We start from the raw sequence: 12,525 nt of genomic DNA, 5'->3' as shown, positions 1-12,525 counted from the left end.
CTCAGTGTTTCAGAGTAAAGAACAGTCACCATGTGCAAACGGCTTTCCCAATTAAAAACTGAGTCCCAGGAAAGTTCCATGATAGGGAAACTGACATTTTTTTACCCAAAATCATTTCTGGGTGTCTTGTTGAAATTAACAAGAGCAACTCAAGGTTCTTGTTTAGTTCAGGAAGAGTTTTATTTTACCTTGACATTAGTCTGAACAAAAAGCTGGGGTCGGAACACCCACAAGCTGCAGGGAACTTGTAACTTGAGGAAACTTTATCACAACATTCCATTCGTGCACAGAGTATGCATCCTTTTCTAGTTCCCATGAGCTGTCATTATCCACTTGTTAGTGGGAAGGAGTGTTGCCTAGCAGTTAGACTTCTGGACCAGAAGTCAGGCCTTCAGACTTCCTCAATGAGTTGCTTTGTGATATCAGTCAAGTCACTTCCCCTCTTTGTTGTTGTTTTTTCCCTCCTGTAAAACAGGATAATAACTAATTCACAGAGATGTCAGTTAACATTTCAGATTCCTAGAGGAAGGTGCTACAGAAGTACAGAATAGCAGCAGTATAAAATAACTAGCGCTAAGTACCAGGACTAGTCTGCCTCAATTGCACTTTGCCAAGGATATTTATTGTTACTATCTCACTACCCAACACATGCTTACTTACTTAATCACTCATGAAGATGCTTGTGCAGAGCTCTGAGCCTAACTTCTTAGCCTCCAAGGTAGTCATAGAGCTTAAATGCAGGACACTTGCTTTAAGGCTCAATCAAAACAAACAAAATGCTAAAAATAAACTGGCATCTAATCTATTGCTGGGAAAGGATCGTTCAGGAAAAGGGATGAAAAGTCGGTAATAAACACCTAGAAATTCTGTGGCTTGAGAAAAGGAGTTTGATTTTTTTTTTTTTTTGTCTTTTTCTGTCACATGGTGGAAAAGGCATTTTCCTAAGAGAGCGTTCTTGGTGGTGTGGGAAGGCAAAGAATGAATCTTGAAACAAAAATAATTTACAAATGAGCTATAGCAGATAAACTTGGTGTTACTTAAATGTTTAAATACTTGAGAGTCTGATCTGAATGATTTGCAAGCCAGACTAGCCGGTTATATAGGCAGAGGGACTGTATCAGGGGGCATAGCTGGTGCCATGTATCAACCATATTCCCATAGCAAAATGAGAACCTCCACCCTTTCTTCTTCTCTTTTCTGACCGGTAGTAACAGTTCTAAGGCAAAGTGTTTGCCCGGGGGGTACATTTTTGTAACCAGAGGCAGATTTACAGTGAAACACAGTGCCCTGGCGTGGGCCCCCCAACTACAGGGGGCCCCAGAGCCAGGCAGCCCAGCACCCGCTGCGGGGGAGAGCAGGGAGGGAGCCATGCTGGAGGTGCCGCATGTGGTGCACTGTCCTGGGCGGTGAGCCGGGCTCTGGCTGCTGGCTGGCGCTGGTGGCCAGGTGAGGCAGGCAGGTGAGGGGCTGGCTGAGGGCACCGGGCAGCGCAGGTGCGGTCCCTGGCGTGCCCGTGGCCCCAGGAAAAGGCCAGGGGAAGGGAGTGGCAGCGGCGGGGCAGGGACGCATCTCCCAGCCAGCCAGGTAAGGTAACCCAGCGGCCGCAGCTGAGACTGCCCTAGCTCCCCCACTCCCATGCACTGCCCCCTACACAGACACACACACCCCCCAGTCCCCTGCCCTGAGCCGCTCCCCAAACAACCCCAGCCCTGACTCTGCTCCCCCCCCCACATACCCCTAGTCCCCTGACGTCCCTGCCCTGAACACTAAACAGGAGCTCCTGCACCCCCCTCCATCCCCACCTGCATCCCTAGCATCAAACAGAAGCTGCCCCAGTTAAGCGCTCCACACCCCAAACCTCTGCCCCAGCTCTGAGCCCCCTCGTGCACCCTAACTCCCTCCTAGACCCCACACCCCAACACTGAGCCCCTTCCCACACCCTAACTCCTGGCCAGGACCTGCACCCCAATGTTTTTTTATTTTTATTTTTTTTAATGAAGCGTTCTTATCCAAAGCACTTTACTATCGTCAGCTAATGGTACAAACAATATTTGGAAAGATCATTAAGAGGTCTGCCTTGACCCTTAGCAATTTTTAAGTGGTCTCTGGGGAAAAAAGTTAGACTACAAAAACAATTGAGGTACCTCACTTTATTTTCATTTACTTCCTATTACTTTTATAATATAGGAGGATGATGAAGGAAAAAAGAAGAGGAAATGTTCTTTTTCTTGGCTGGGTCCTGAGCAGGGGGCCCCATTAACTCTAAATCCGCCACTGTGTGTAACTCAACAAAATTTTAATGGAGTCAAATGTAAAAGATTGCTCCAGAAATTATACAGTACCTGTGAAAGTTTGATTTATATGGAGAATAAGTAGTGAGCAATGTCAAGAATCTGGTTAGAGTTTCACTAGATTTCAGGCAAAAGTAACCCGCTGGCACTTGCCAGATGTCTCTGCTTAAGTTGCATCTGAAATAATAAAACTAAAAAGAAGAGTAATTAATTTAGGGCCAGCTAAAAGGTGCCTGCCTGATAATAGTGAAGATTAATGCACTGACATGCAGCCACTTCAAGTGAAATCCAGTAACTATTTAGCAAAGCACAAACAACATTACACACTGGTTTGGGACAGGAAGTGAAGAATACCAGGGTATGCCTACACAGCAACCAGACACCCGTAGCTGGCCTGGGCCAGCTAACTGAGGCTTGTGGGGCTGGGGCTTGGGCTACATGGCTATTTAATTGTGGTGTAGATTTCCCACTCGGGCTGGAGCCTGTGTAAGCGGGGGAACAGTCCCGCTCTTGTGGGGAACTCTCCTGGCTTCTGCACGACCCCGGTGAAGTGGGCTAGCGAAAGGATCTGAGTCCTCGGTCCCACTTCCTTGGCCCAGTGGCCTCCCTGCCCTTGAGGACTCCCCTTCCCCTCTCCTGTCTGGCAGAGCCCTCGTAACCCCAACAAGGCTGGGCCCAGGATTCCTGGGGGGCTCGACCCCCCCCAACCCTGCTGTGGTCACCTAGGACAGGGGCTAGGGCATCCCCACTCTGGGGTCCTCTCTCTGCACTGGGCACTTCTCTGACCATTACATACAAGTTAAAGCAAATGCAAGTTACTTTAATTTTAACAAGAATAAGGGAAAATGGGAAAGGTTACAGGAAACCCATCACCCCGCTCTGCGGCAGCGAACATCACAAACCGTGTCTCCCGGACGGCCGGGCAGTTCAGTCTGCTCCTTGTCAGTCCCAGGCCTCCTGCTCCAGCCCTGGCCGTGCTGCAGGGATGCTGCGGGTCGGACACTCGCTCTGGGGGTGGCCACACGCTCTCAGGCTCTAAGTGGCAGGACCCTTCTGCCCAGTGTCGCCCCCACCCTGTCGGGGTTATGATCCAAGCCTGGCCTGCAGAGCCCCTTGGCTGAGGCATCTCCCTGTGCTGGGCCGGCTGCCCAGGGTCCCCCTCTCTCTCCCCAGCTGCTCACCGCACCCAGCTCCGGACGGCTCCAGCCCCAGCCCCAGCTCCACCACTCGGTCTCGGCGCGGCTGCGGCTCTGCCTCCAGCTCCCTGGGCTGCTTCTTTGGCTCCTCTGGCTCTGGTTGCTGCAGCTCTGCTCCCAGGACAGGTCTGTTCTCTCTGGGCTGGGCCTCTGGCTTTGGGGCTGCAGCTCTGCTCCCCAGTTCAGCTTGGGCCCCGCTTTCTCCTTAGCTCGGCCCCACTCTCTGACCCAGACAAATCCAGCTCACACAGAGGACGGGACCTCCCGACTCCCTGATTAGCCTGCCCGCCCTGTCATTCAGGCTGACCTGGAGCGTTGGCCTCTCCCCATTGTTCCTGGGGACTGTCAGTCTCAAGGTCCTGATTTCTCATAGATCATTCACTTTTTAGTACTGGGAGCTAGCCAACCAAAACATTCCCACTCACTGTTAGTAAGGGGGCAACAGTCCCCTTCCACCTGGGCTGTAGGACCCTCTGAAGTGGGAGGATCCCAAAGCTCAGGCTGCAGCCCGAGCTTGGAAGTCTACACTGCATTGAAACAGCCCCACAGCCTGAGCCTCGGAAGCCCAAGTCAGCTGGCATGGGCTAGTCACAGGTTTGTCTTTGCTGCGTAGACATATCCATAACTGGAGAAGACAGTTTTGGTAGGCAGAAGATAATTACCTGAGTCAATGCCCTGGCCAAACTCCAACTAATGGTGCTGCAAGTACTCCTGTTCTTTTAACTAATATACAGTATCAATAAATCTTTCAAGGATGATGCGTCACCTGAAGGATGTTGCCTTCAGAAACATAGTGCTGCTTAACACCTTGCAAGGGTCCAGATCTAGTACTGAATCAGAGGAAAGAATACCATCTAGTGTATACAGAGCACTTCCTTTTGCATTTAAACATTCCTTTAAAGGTCTTTGATTCAAGTATTGACCTAGTCTGATCCTGCTTAATTTATTTAAGAGCTTAGGGTCTGAGCCAAACCTCGCTGAAATTAAAGAGAATCATTCCATCCACTGCAAATGGGTTTTTGTATCCGGCCCGAACACTGATCACAGCAGAAGCTGTCATTTGATATAACATTATAATACAGCAATAACCACAAAGCATACCACAATTCTAGTCACTTTGACATCCTAGAGAGCCTGAACTCCATCCCATTAGAGCACTTTGATTAGTGACATGCCATTTCATGTCATTCCCTTAACAAGAACATATTAAAAACCATCTTTCATAGCAATGAATTTTATAATTTGATGTACACTACTTCTTGCAAGGTTAACTAATCATAGTGCTAAGAGAAAATATTCTTCTGCATAAATGATACATCTGCCCACATTTGTATGTTAAGTATGACTAATGCCTTATCCAATCTCAGCTTTATGAAGAATGGGCAAATTATATGTAATAAATAATGAACTCTTTATTTATTAGAATCTAAATTTCTACAACTCACTGCAGATGATGAGGACGAATATTTGGCAATAATTTAAGCAGAGGTGATGAAAGAGGTTCTGTTGGATGAAAAGACTCAACTTAATAAAACGTAAATTTATTTTATTAGAAAAAAAATAAATAGGAAGCACTAGAGCTAGAGGATAAACTAGTAATGTGATAGGGAAAGAGATTTCAGCCAAGTGAGAGACGTGGAAATTTCATTTGCAGAAGTCTCTAAAGGTTCATCCGTAGGAGCTGATCCTCATTTGCTCACCCAGTAGGTAGCCTGCCATCTTCCTTGTCAATGTGAAATATGCCTGAATGTTGTTTGTTTGGATGATTATACTGGCAGTGGGTTTTTTTGCTTTGTGGGTTCTGTATTTTTTTTTAAAAAATATAGAACAAGGATAGACAAGTAATATGAAATGAGAAACTCCCAAGTAAAGGTAGAGTCTGACATTTCAGTGTGTTGTTTGTCATTCTGTTCTTGACTATTCACGATTGTATATTGAAATAAAATGTGAATGTTACACTAAGTATCCTCTCTCAAATTCATTAGTTCATATCAAGTTAACCCTTCAGAGGCCTTCCTTTTCCATTCTATACTATCTTTGCCCAACAAACCTAACCAGATTCTTCTGCTTTATCAAGCCCTGAATCCCATACCTATCTCCAGTTACAATAATCTCTTGGTCTCTATCAAGGTCTATTTTTACAATATACTCCAAAATGAGAGGATTGAGTCATAAAAATAAATAAATGGGTTGGAGCGGTGCAAAATGTTCCCATTAAAACCACATGCGACTCACTTGCACAAACACTCAGACTCAGATTTTCAAGGTTCATGAACCTTTCAATTAAAATTGGCTAAAGGTTGTTTGAACCTAAGTCAAGTTATAGTTTGGATCAGACTTGGGCAAAATTTTTACTTCTGCGTGATTTTAGAACAAATCCGAGTAAGATTGTGGTTTTGGCCTTGTTTTTGCTTTTAGTTGTGTGAGTAGGATGAACCTGTTGCAACTTGTGGAACTCAAAACACAGAAATTGACTTTAATATTACAGAAAAAATGTACTAAATTTTTCACTATGTTCTGAGAACGCTTTATATTGAGAAGATTTGCAGTAAATATGGTATATCTCTGGCTTTTTATTATTCCATCCACAAAGATCAGAATCCTAAGCAGCAACTTGGCTATAAATAATACATCAGCTTCTGATTTTTCTCTCTAAGGTGGCATCACAGACGGTCCCTCTCTTTTTGTATCTTGCACCTTGATAAGGAAGCTCTGCATATATTGCCTCTCTTCCCCAACGCCAACCTTCTCAGAATGGACACTTGAAAGCGATTCCTATTCTTTTGTAATAAAAATAATAAACTGATTTTATTCTGAGAATTCAGTGGCAAGAGATGACTCAAATAAATCGGAATAAGGCAGAATTTGTCATCTCAGCATTGATGTGCAGCTTTTATGAGGAAGGAGGTGACCCTCTTAGGAAACCTATCCGTATAATCTCAGCTACTCGGAAGTTATAGCACTTGGCAATGCTGTTAGCAGGCCTTGTTGAAATTCAGGCCTTGATCATGAAAAGTTTCAGGAAAGAGGATGGATTTATCAACTTCAGTGAACCACCCAATTTTTTTTTTTTATTTTCATACTTGTAAATTAAATTAAAGGCGGTGGAATTCGCTTACTGCTTGCCTTGCCAAAAGAAAATTCTGGTAAACTTCAGGATACTGGGGAGTGGAAAACTGGTTTTGAAATATCTCCATGCCCACTTCATCAGTGGGAGCGTCTGCTTAGTTTTAGAACTAAACCTCAAGCCGCCTTTGTACATTTTGATTGGTAAACTGAGTGAGTTCTAGATTCCAAAAGCATTGCTCTTGCACCTATTGCATGTAGTATGTGAGCTTTGTGTCCTCTGCTACTGCCCTCTAGATTCAGAATTGTTCAGCTGTGTGTCACAGGGATTCTCCTTAAGCACAGGACAAAGGTGTCTGTGCTTTTAGCAGCAGGAGGAAAGGGTTCGCTGCCAATCTGCAGCCCCATTTGCCCATGGTTTGTGCAGCAAAGTGACAATGGAAAAGTTCTAGGTAGTCCATGGATTTGTTACACTGATGTGAAAATGGAACTGAAATCTTTTGAGTGCCGCATGATCCTGACAGTTAAACTGCATCTAAATAGATGTAATGTATTGGCTAGTGGGGGTGGTGGAGTACTATTATCCTCTAACTGATCAGCTGTGTGTCAGAAGCTTTATACTACTGAAAGCTAATGGAGATTCTCCCTTGAGCTCAAGTGGGAGGATCCTCTGCTGTTAGAAAAGCAGGATAATCTGCACTCTGTACTCAGCGTTGCTGAGTTCACGGGCAACACCAGATACGACCATTAAGTTCTTAAGTGGATTTTGTCTGTTGCAGCGTCTTTAGCCACAATGAAAAGCAACTTACCACCAGTGTCCTCCTTTAACTATTCTAAATAACAGCTGAAATCCATCATTTAAATGAACTATTTTTCCATTGTACTGCAATGCTCTTGTGCATTGCGGTTTATATTCTCTAGCCAACAACATTAAGGTTTGATGTTTCGCTTCCCTGTGTATAGATATCCTAGTGACATTCAGCACCTGCTTTTATCACTTCTCCTGTCCACATTCAGTTATTCTATCCATATGTTCTAAGCTGCTTACAAAGCCTGCATTTTCAAAGGGAAAAATATTTAAGATGTCAGTCTCCATTATCCTCTTATATAATGTAATTTAAAGGACTGTCAGGTCACCTTAACGTGTACAGTTATCTGTCTTGTATGTTGTCAAATTTTATAGGAAGGAAGCTTATTGCAGGGAAGTAAGAGGTGTTGATTTAAGGATGCTATAAGTAACTGTATAGTTTGTCTAAAGCTGACTCACTGCTCTTAAGGATAACGACATTCTATTTAAACAGTATGGTGAAAAGATAATTTAAACAGACTGGGATGTACTCTTTAAGCTCTAGCAGATGTATTAACTGCCAGCAAGTATAATATATAACAATCCCCAAATAGTTAGAGAAGAGAGAGTCTGCATTATTACTTACATCTATCAATAACTATGGATGCATGCAGTATTGATGTAGCCATGTTGGTCCCAGGATACAGTACTAGATATTACAGAGACAAGTCACCCACCTTGTCTCTCTAACTATGGAGACAAAGAATTATCTGAGCCCCAAAACTGACCAATGAATTATTGTGTAAGATGCTACCTGGGAAAATATTCCTATATGTCTATGTTCTTGGCTCACCTGGGAGCCAAATAAAGTGAAGGACTCACAAGAGCTGATGGTCAACTAGATGCAGCGATAATGTTCCCAGAGCTTCAAGTCCAGGGTACTAATGTCCAGTTTCTAATTACAGGCAGAACTGGGTTTCATCAGCAATCTCACATGAGACTGATGGACTCTGTAGTTGCTTATGAAATATTTTATTATGCATCTTCTAGTTTTCAGCAAGCCACTGAAAAAACAAACTCATCAGGTGAGTTGTCTCACCACCTATTGGGATGTTTTGGCTACTTTATACTGAATGATAGAAGTCTTCCAAAGCTGATATAAAACAGAGAACTTGTTTACTTGTGATCACTAAACAAAAAAGCTTTAACAAAAACAAAAAAACAAAGCCCTTTCCCTGATCTCACAAGTATTAATGGTTTTAACCCCTGGGTCCTGCCAAAATTCCAAGTTGGCTAAATATTTTCTACCTCCTTTTAAATTCCTTGTACAGTTTAACTTTAAAGTTATTCTTCACTTCCTTTCCTAAGCTATTTTGTAGTGTTGCTGTGCATTCTTAAGCAGCTGCTGTGACCTGCCCCAGAAGTGGCTGCATTTCAGAAGCAAGCAAGGTGTTTCTATCATGTTAGCATATGTGGTGCATCAAAGGACTTTATTTCAGAGTAGCAGCCATGTTAGTCTGTATTTGCAAAAAGAAAATGAGGACTTGTGGTTCCTTAGAGACTAACAAATTTATTTGAGGATAAGCTTTCATGATCTACAGCTCACTTCATCGGATGCATTAGGCTCCCTTGGAATGTAGGAGCCATATACATTTGGCTTGGGAGAATTAATTTTTTATTTATTTTTTATAATTTAATTGGATAATATTGATTATTTTTAAACTTTTCCAATTTTTATCTATTTAAATTTTCACAGTTGCTGGAAATTATGGGGTGGGATCAGACAATAGAGGGGGTAGGGTAATTTATTTAATGACAGCAGATGTTGAGATTCAAAAAATTTAAAGCTTTATAATTGTTAAAATACAAATTGTCACCATTGCATGTCAAAATATACCAAGTAAATATTCTTAAACCAAGTATAATTTAATAAGCAGCACTTTTCTTTCTTTACCTTCCTGTAAATTTCAGTAATTATCTAAGGAAATATGTTTGTCATGAAATTGTTTACCAGCATTTACTGATTAAAAATCTAATCCTTCCAAGACTACGCATAAAGGTAAAAATTAGTTACAATTGCAACATAAGATGTAGATTTTTAATGGTGATGGTGATTAACCACTGGAACAATTTATCCAGGGTCGTAGTGCACTCTCCATCACTGGCAATTTTTAAATCAATATTCAATTGGGGTTTTTTTTTTTTCAGATGTGTTCTAGTTCAAAAAGAATTATGTTGAGGACATTCTGTGGTCTGTATTGTACTGGAGGTCAGATTGCTGGTCTGTAACTTTCCTGCTGAATTGTAGAACAAGCTGACAAATACTCTCTGGACTGAAATATTCTTCTGTGTAAACTCCATATTCAAAGGCATGTGTGGATTAGGCTCTAATATTTAATATTTCTCAGAATAAACTCCTTTCAGAATCACAACTGGGTTGAAATTTCTCATGCGTTCATGTGGGGGGGGGGCAAGAGACCGAGCAATCTCACTGCTAGGAAGGTCATGGGTATGCCAAACTGCTAAGTAATCATCACACTACTGACTGGATGTGATAGATAAATGTAGCTTGCAATTGGATTCAGAGCCACTTCACAAGCTTTGAGGACATCTGTTTTAAGAATTAATTAATCCTACACCTATTGAAAGAATCTGAGAAAAATCAAAGGGAAAAATATGCAACACTGTGTTTAGACTTGAACCAAGACTAAAGTTATTTACTTTTCAACAGCCTCTAGCTTTGCCCAGGTAATAGAATGCATTGTTAAAAATACCAACACAAATCTGTATTTGGCTATCTTTGGCTTTCTGACTCAGTTTGTATTCTGTTGTCAGGGGTTCATCCAACTGTAGCTCAGTCAGTTTTCCTTTTGCTACTCTTTGCTTTTATCTACAGCTTTGCCTACACTTGACCTTTTAATGATGTGTGGGTTTTGTTTTTTTAATAACTTCCCACCACTGCAGCTCACAAATATGTAAATATCCCACAAACAAGATCATCCTCCCAACACTCCTATGTATGACAGAAGCATTATCAGCATCCCAGTTTGTGAAATCTCAGAATAAATGTCTTGCAGAGCTGGGAACAGAATCTGCCTCACCTGAATCGGAGTCCATCAGACCAGCCTCGTTCTCTCTTGCTAATGGTTCACCTTTTTAATCTTGTATCTGCACATCTCTTATTAATATCTCCATCTTGGGTAAGGGATAACAAGAATAATTTCATTCAGTCATGTTACTCTTGCGAACCAGAGCCTGTCCATTTGTTAGCAGCCAGAACATTATAACAGCCTCTTGCAATGAGCATAAAGAACAGTAGCAAGTATAATTAGCCATGACAAGAAAGAAAATTCTGCATCTTGACAGAGGCCGGTACAGTTTGCAGCCCAAACAGTGTGTCCTTCAGAGTAAATGCTGTGGGTACAGCCATATGATCAGTTGCACATTGCCAACCCCTAATTCCCATCATCCTGATTGAGCTTGCAAAACCCAAATACAGCAGCACATGTCCTTGAGTGAATTCGCTGCCATGACCTATCTGGAGCCATCATGGAAAAGTATTAACAGTCTCCAATGTAATTCCTGCTTCGTTTCTTAATCAACACCCTGCTGCTCCCAGTGGGAGACTCTGTGGCCACAGTTCATAAATACTGGAAAACAGCTGTATCTTCCCTCCCACTTCTTTTCTTGAACATACTTTGGCAGAAAGGTAAAAAAGGATTTGCATAGGATCAGGCATAGCCTATTATGTTTCTGTTGTGCTATCAATTGTATCAGTTGCTTATTCTTATTGGTCCCCTTTTATGTTGTCTTATTTGGAGCTGTTTTCAGGGTAGCAGCCGTGTTAGTCTGTATCCACAAGAAGAAAAGGAGTACTTGTGGCACCTTAGAGACTAACAAATTTATTTGAGCATAAGCTTTTGTGAGCTACAGCTCACTTCATCAGATGCATTCAATGGAAAATACAGTGGGGAGACTTGTATACACAGAGAACATGAAACAATGGGGGTTACCATACACACTGTAACGAGAGTGTTCTCCAACTGGTTTTTGAATGTCAACTGTGTCCACATATCTATTCAGGGGACACCATCATAGAGCCTAATCACATCAGCCACGCTATCAGAGGCTTGTTCACCTGCGCATTTACCAATGTGATATATGCCATCATGTGCCAGCAATGCCCCTCTGCCATGTACATTGGCCAAACTGGACAGTCTCTACGTAAAAGAATAATAAATGGACACAAATAAGACGTCAAGAATTATAACATTCAAAAACCAGTCGGAGAACACTTCAGTCTCTTTGGTCACTCAATTACAGAACTAAAAAGTGGCAATTCTTCAACAAAAAAAAACTTCAAAAACGGAATCCAACAAGAGACTGCTGAATTGGAATTTAATTTGCAAAATGGATACAATTAATTTTAGGCTTGAATAAAGACTGGGAGTGGATGGGTCATTACACAAAGTAAAACTATATTCTCCCCCCCCCCCCCCCCCCCCCGTTCCTCAGACGTTCTTGTCAACTGCTGGAAATGGCCCACCTTGATTGTCACTACAAAAGGTTTCCCCTGCCCCTGCTCTGCTGCTGGTAATAGCTCACCTTACCTGATCACTCTTGTAAAGTGTGTATGCTAACACCCATTGTTCTTCGTGTATATAAATCTCCCCACTGTATTTTCCACTGCATACATCCGATGAAGTGAGCTGTAGCTCATGAAAGCTTATGCTCAGATAAATTTGTTAGTCTCTAAGGTGCCACAAGTACTCCTTTTTTTTTTTTCTTTTTATTTGGAGCCAATAATGTTACAGGGATATTTGTTTTCAGGGAAGCCCTTAAAATTTAAGATGCCCTGTGTAATAAGTATCTGACATACAGTGCTAATAAGAAATTGAGAGGGCCTGATTCACGATTGCCTTGCACCTTGTGTTTGTCATTTACACCAGTTCAACGTGCTACCAAATCTGAATGCTATCTTTAAAATCCATTCTCCCTCCACTTTCCATTGGTATAAAGGTGCAGGGAAATTGTGAATTGGGGTCTGAAAACTCATTTCCTGGCTCCAGCCACGTGATCTGGGCCAGGGCTCTAAAGACTAAGTCATCTGTTGCATGCAGCCACCACTAACGTTGCATACAAGTTTTTGTGTTTTCTGAAGTTTTAAAGTGAGATATTGTAGAAA

The sequence above is a fragment of the Dermochelys coriacea genome, chromosome 21 (genome assembly GCF_009764565.3).
Source record: "Dermochelys coriacea isolate rDerCor1 chromosome 21, rDerCor1.pri.v4, whole genome shotgun sequence".
In the NCBI taxonomy this organism is placed as follows: Eukaryota; Metazoa; Chordata; order Testudines; family Dermochelyidae; genus Dermochelys; species Dermochelys coriacea.
The sequence above is the reverse complement of the archived record's forward strand: the minus strand, read 5'-3'. Positions refer to the sequence as shown.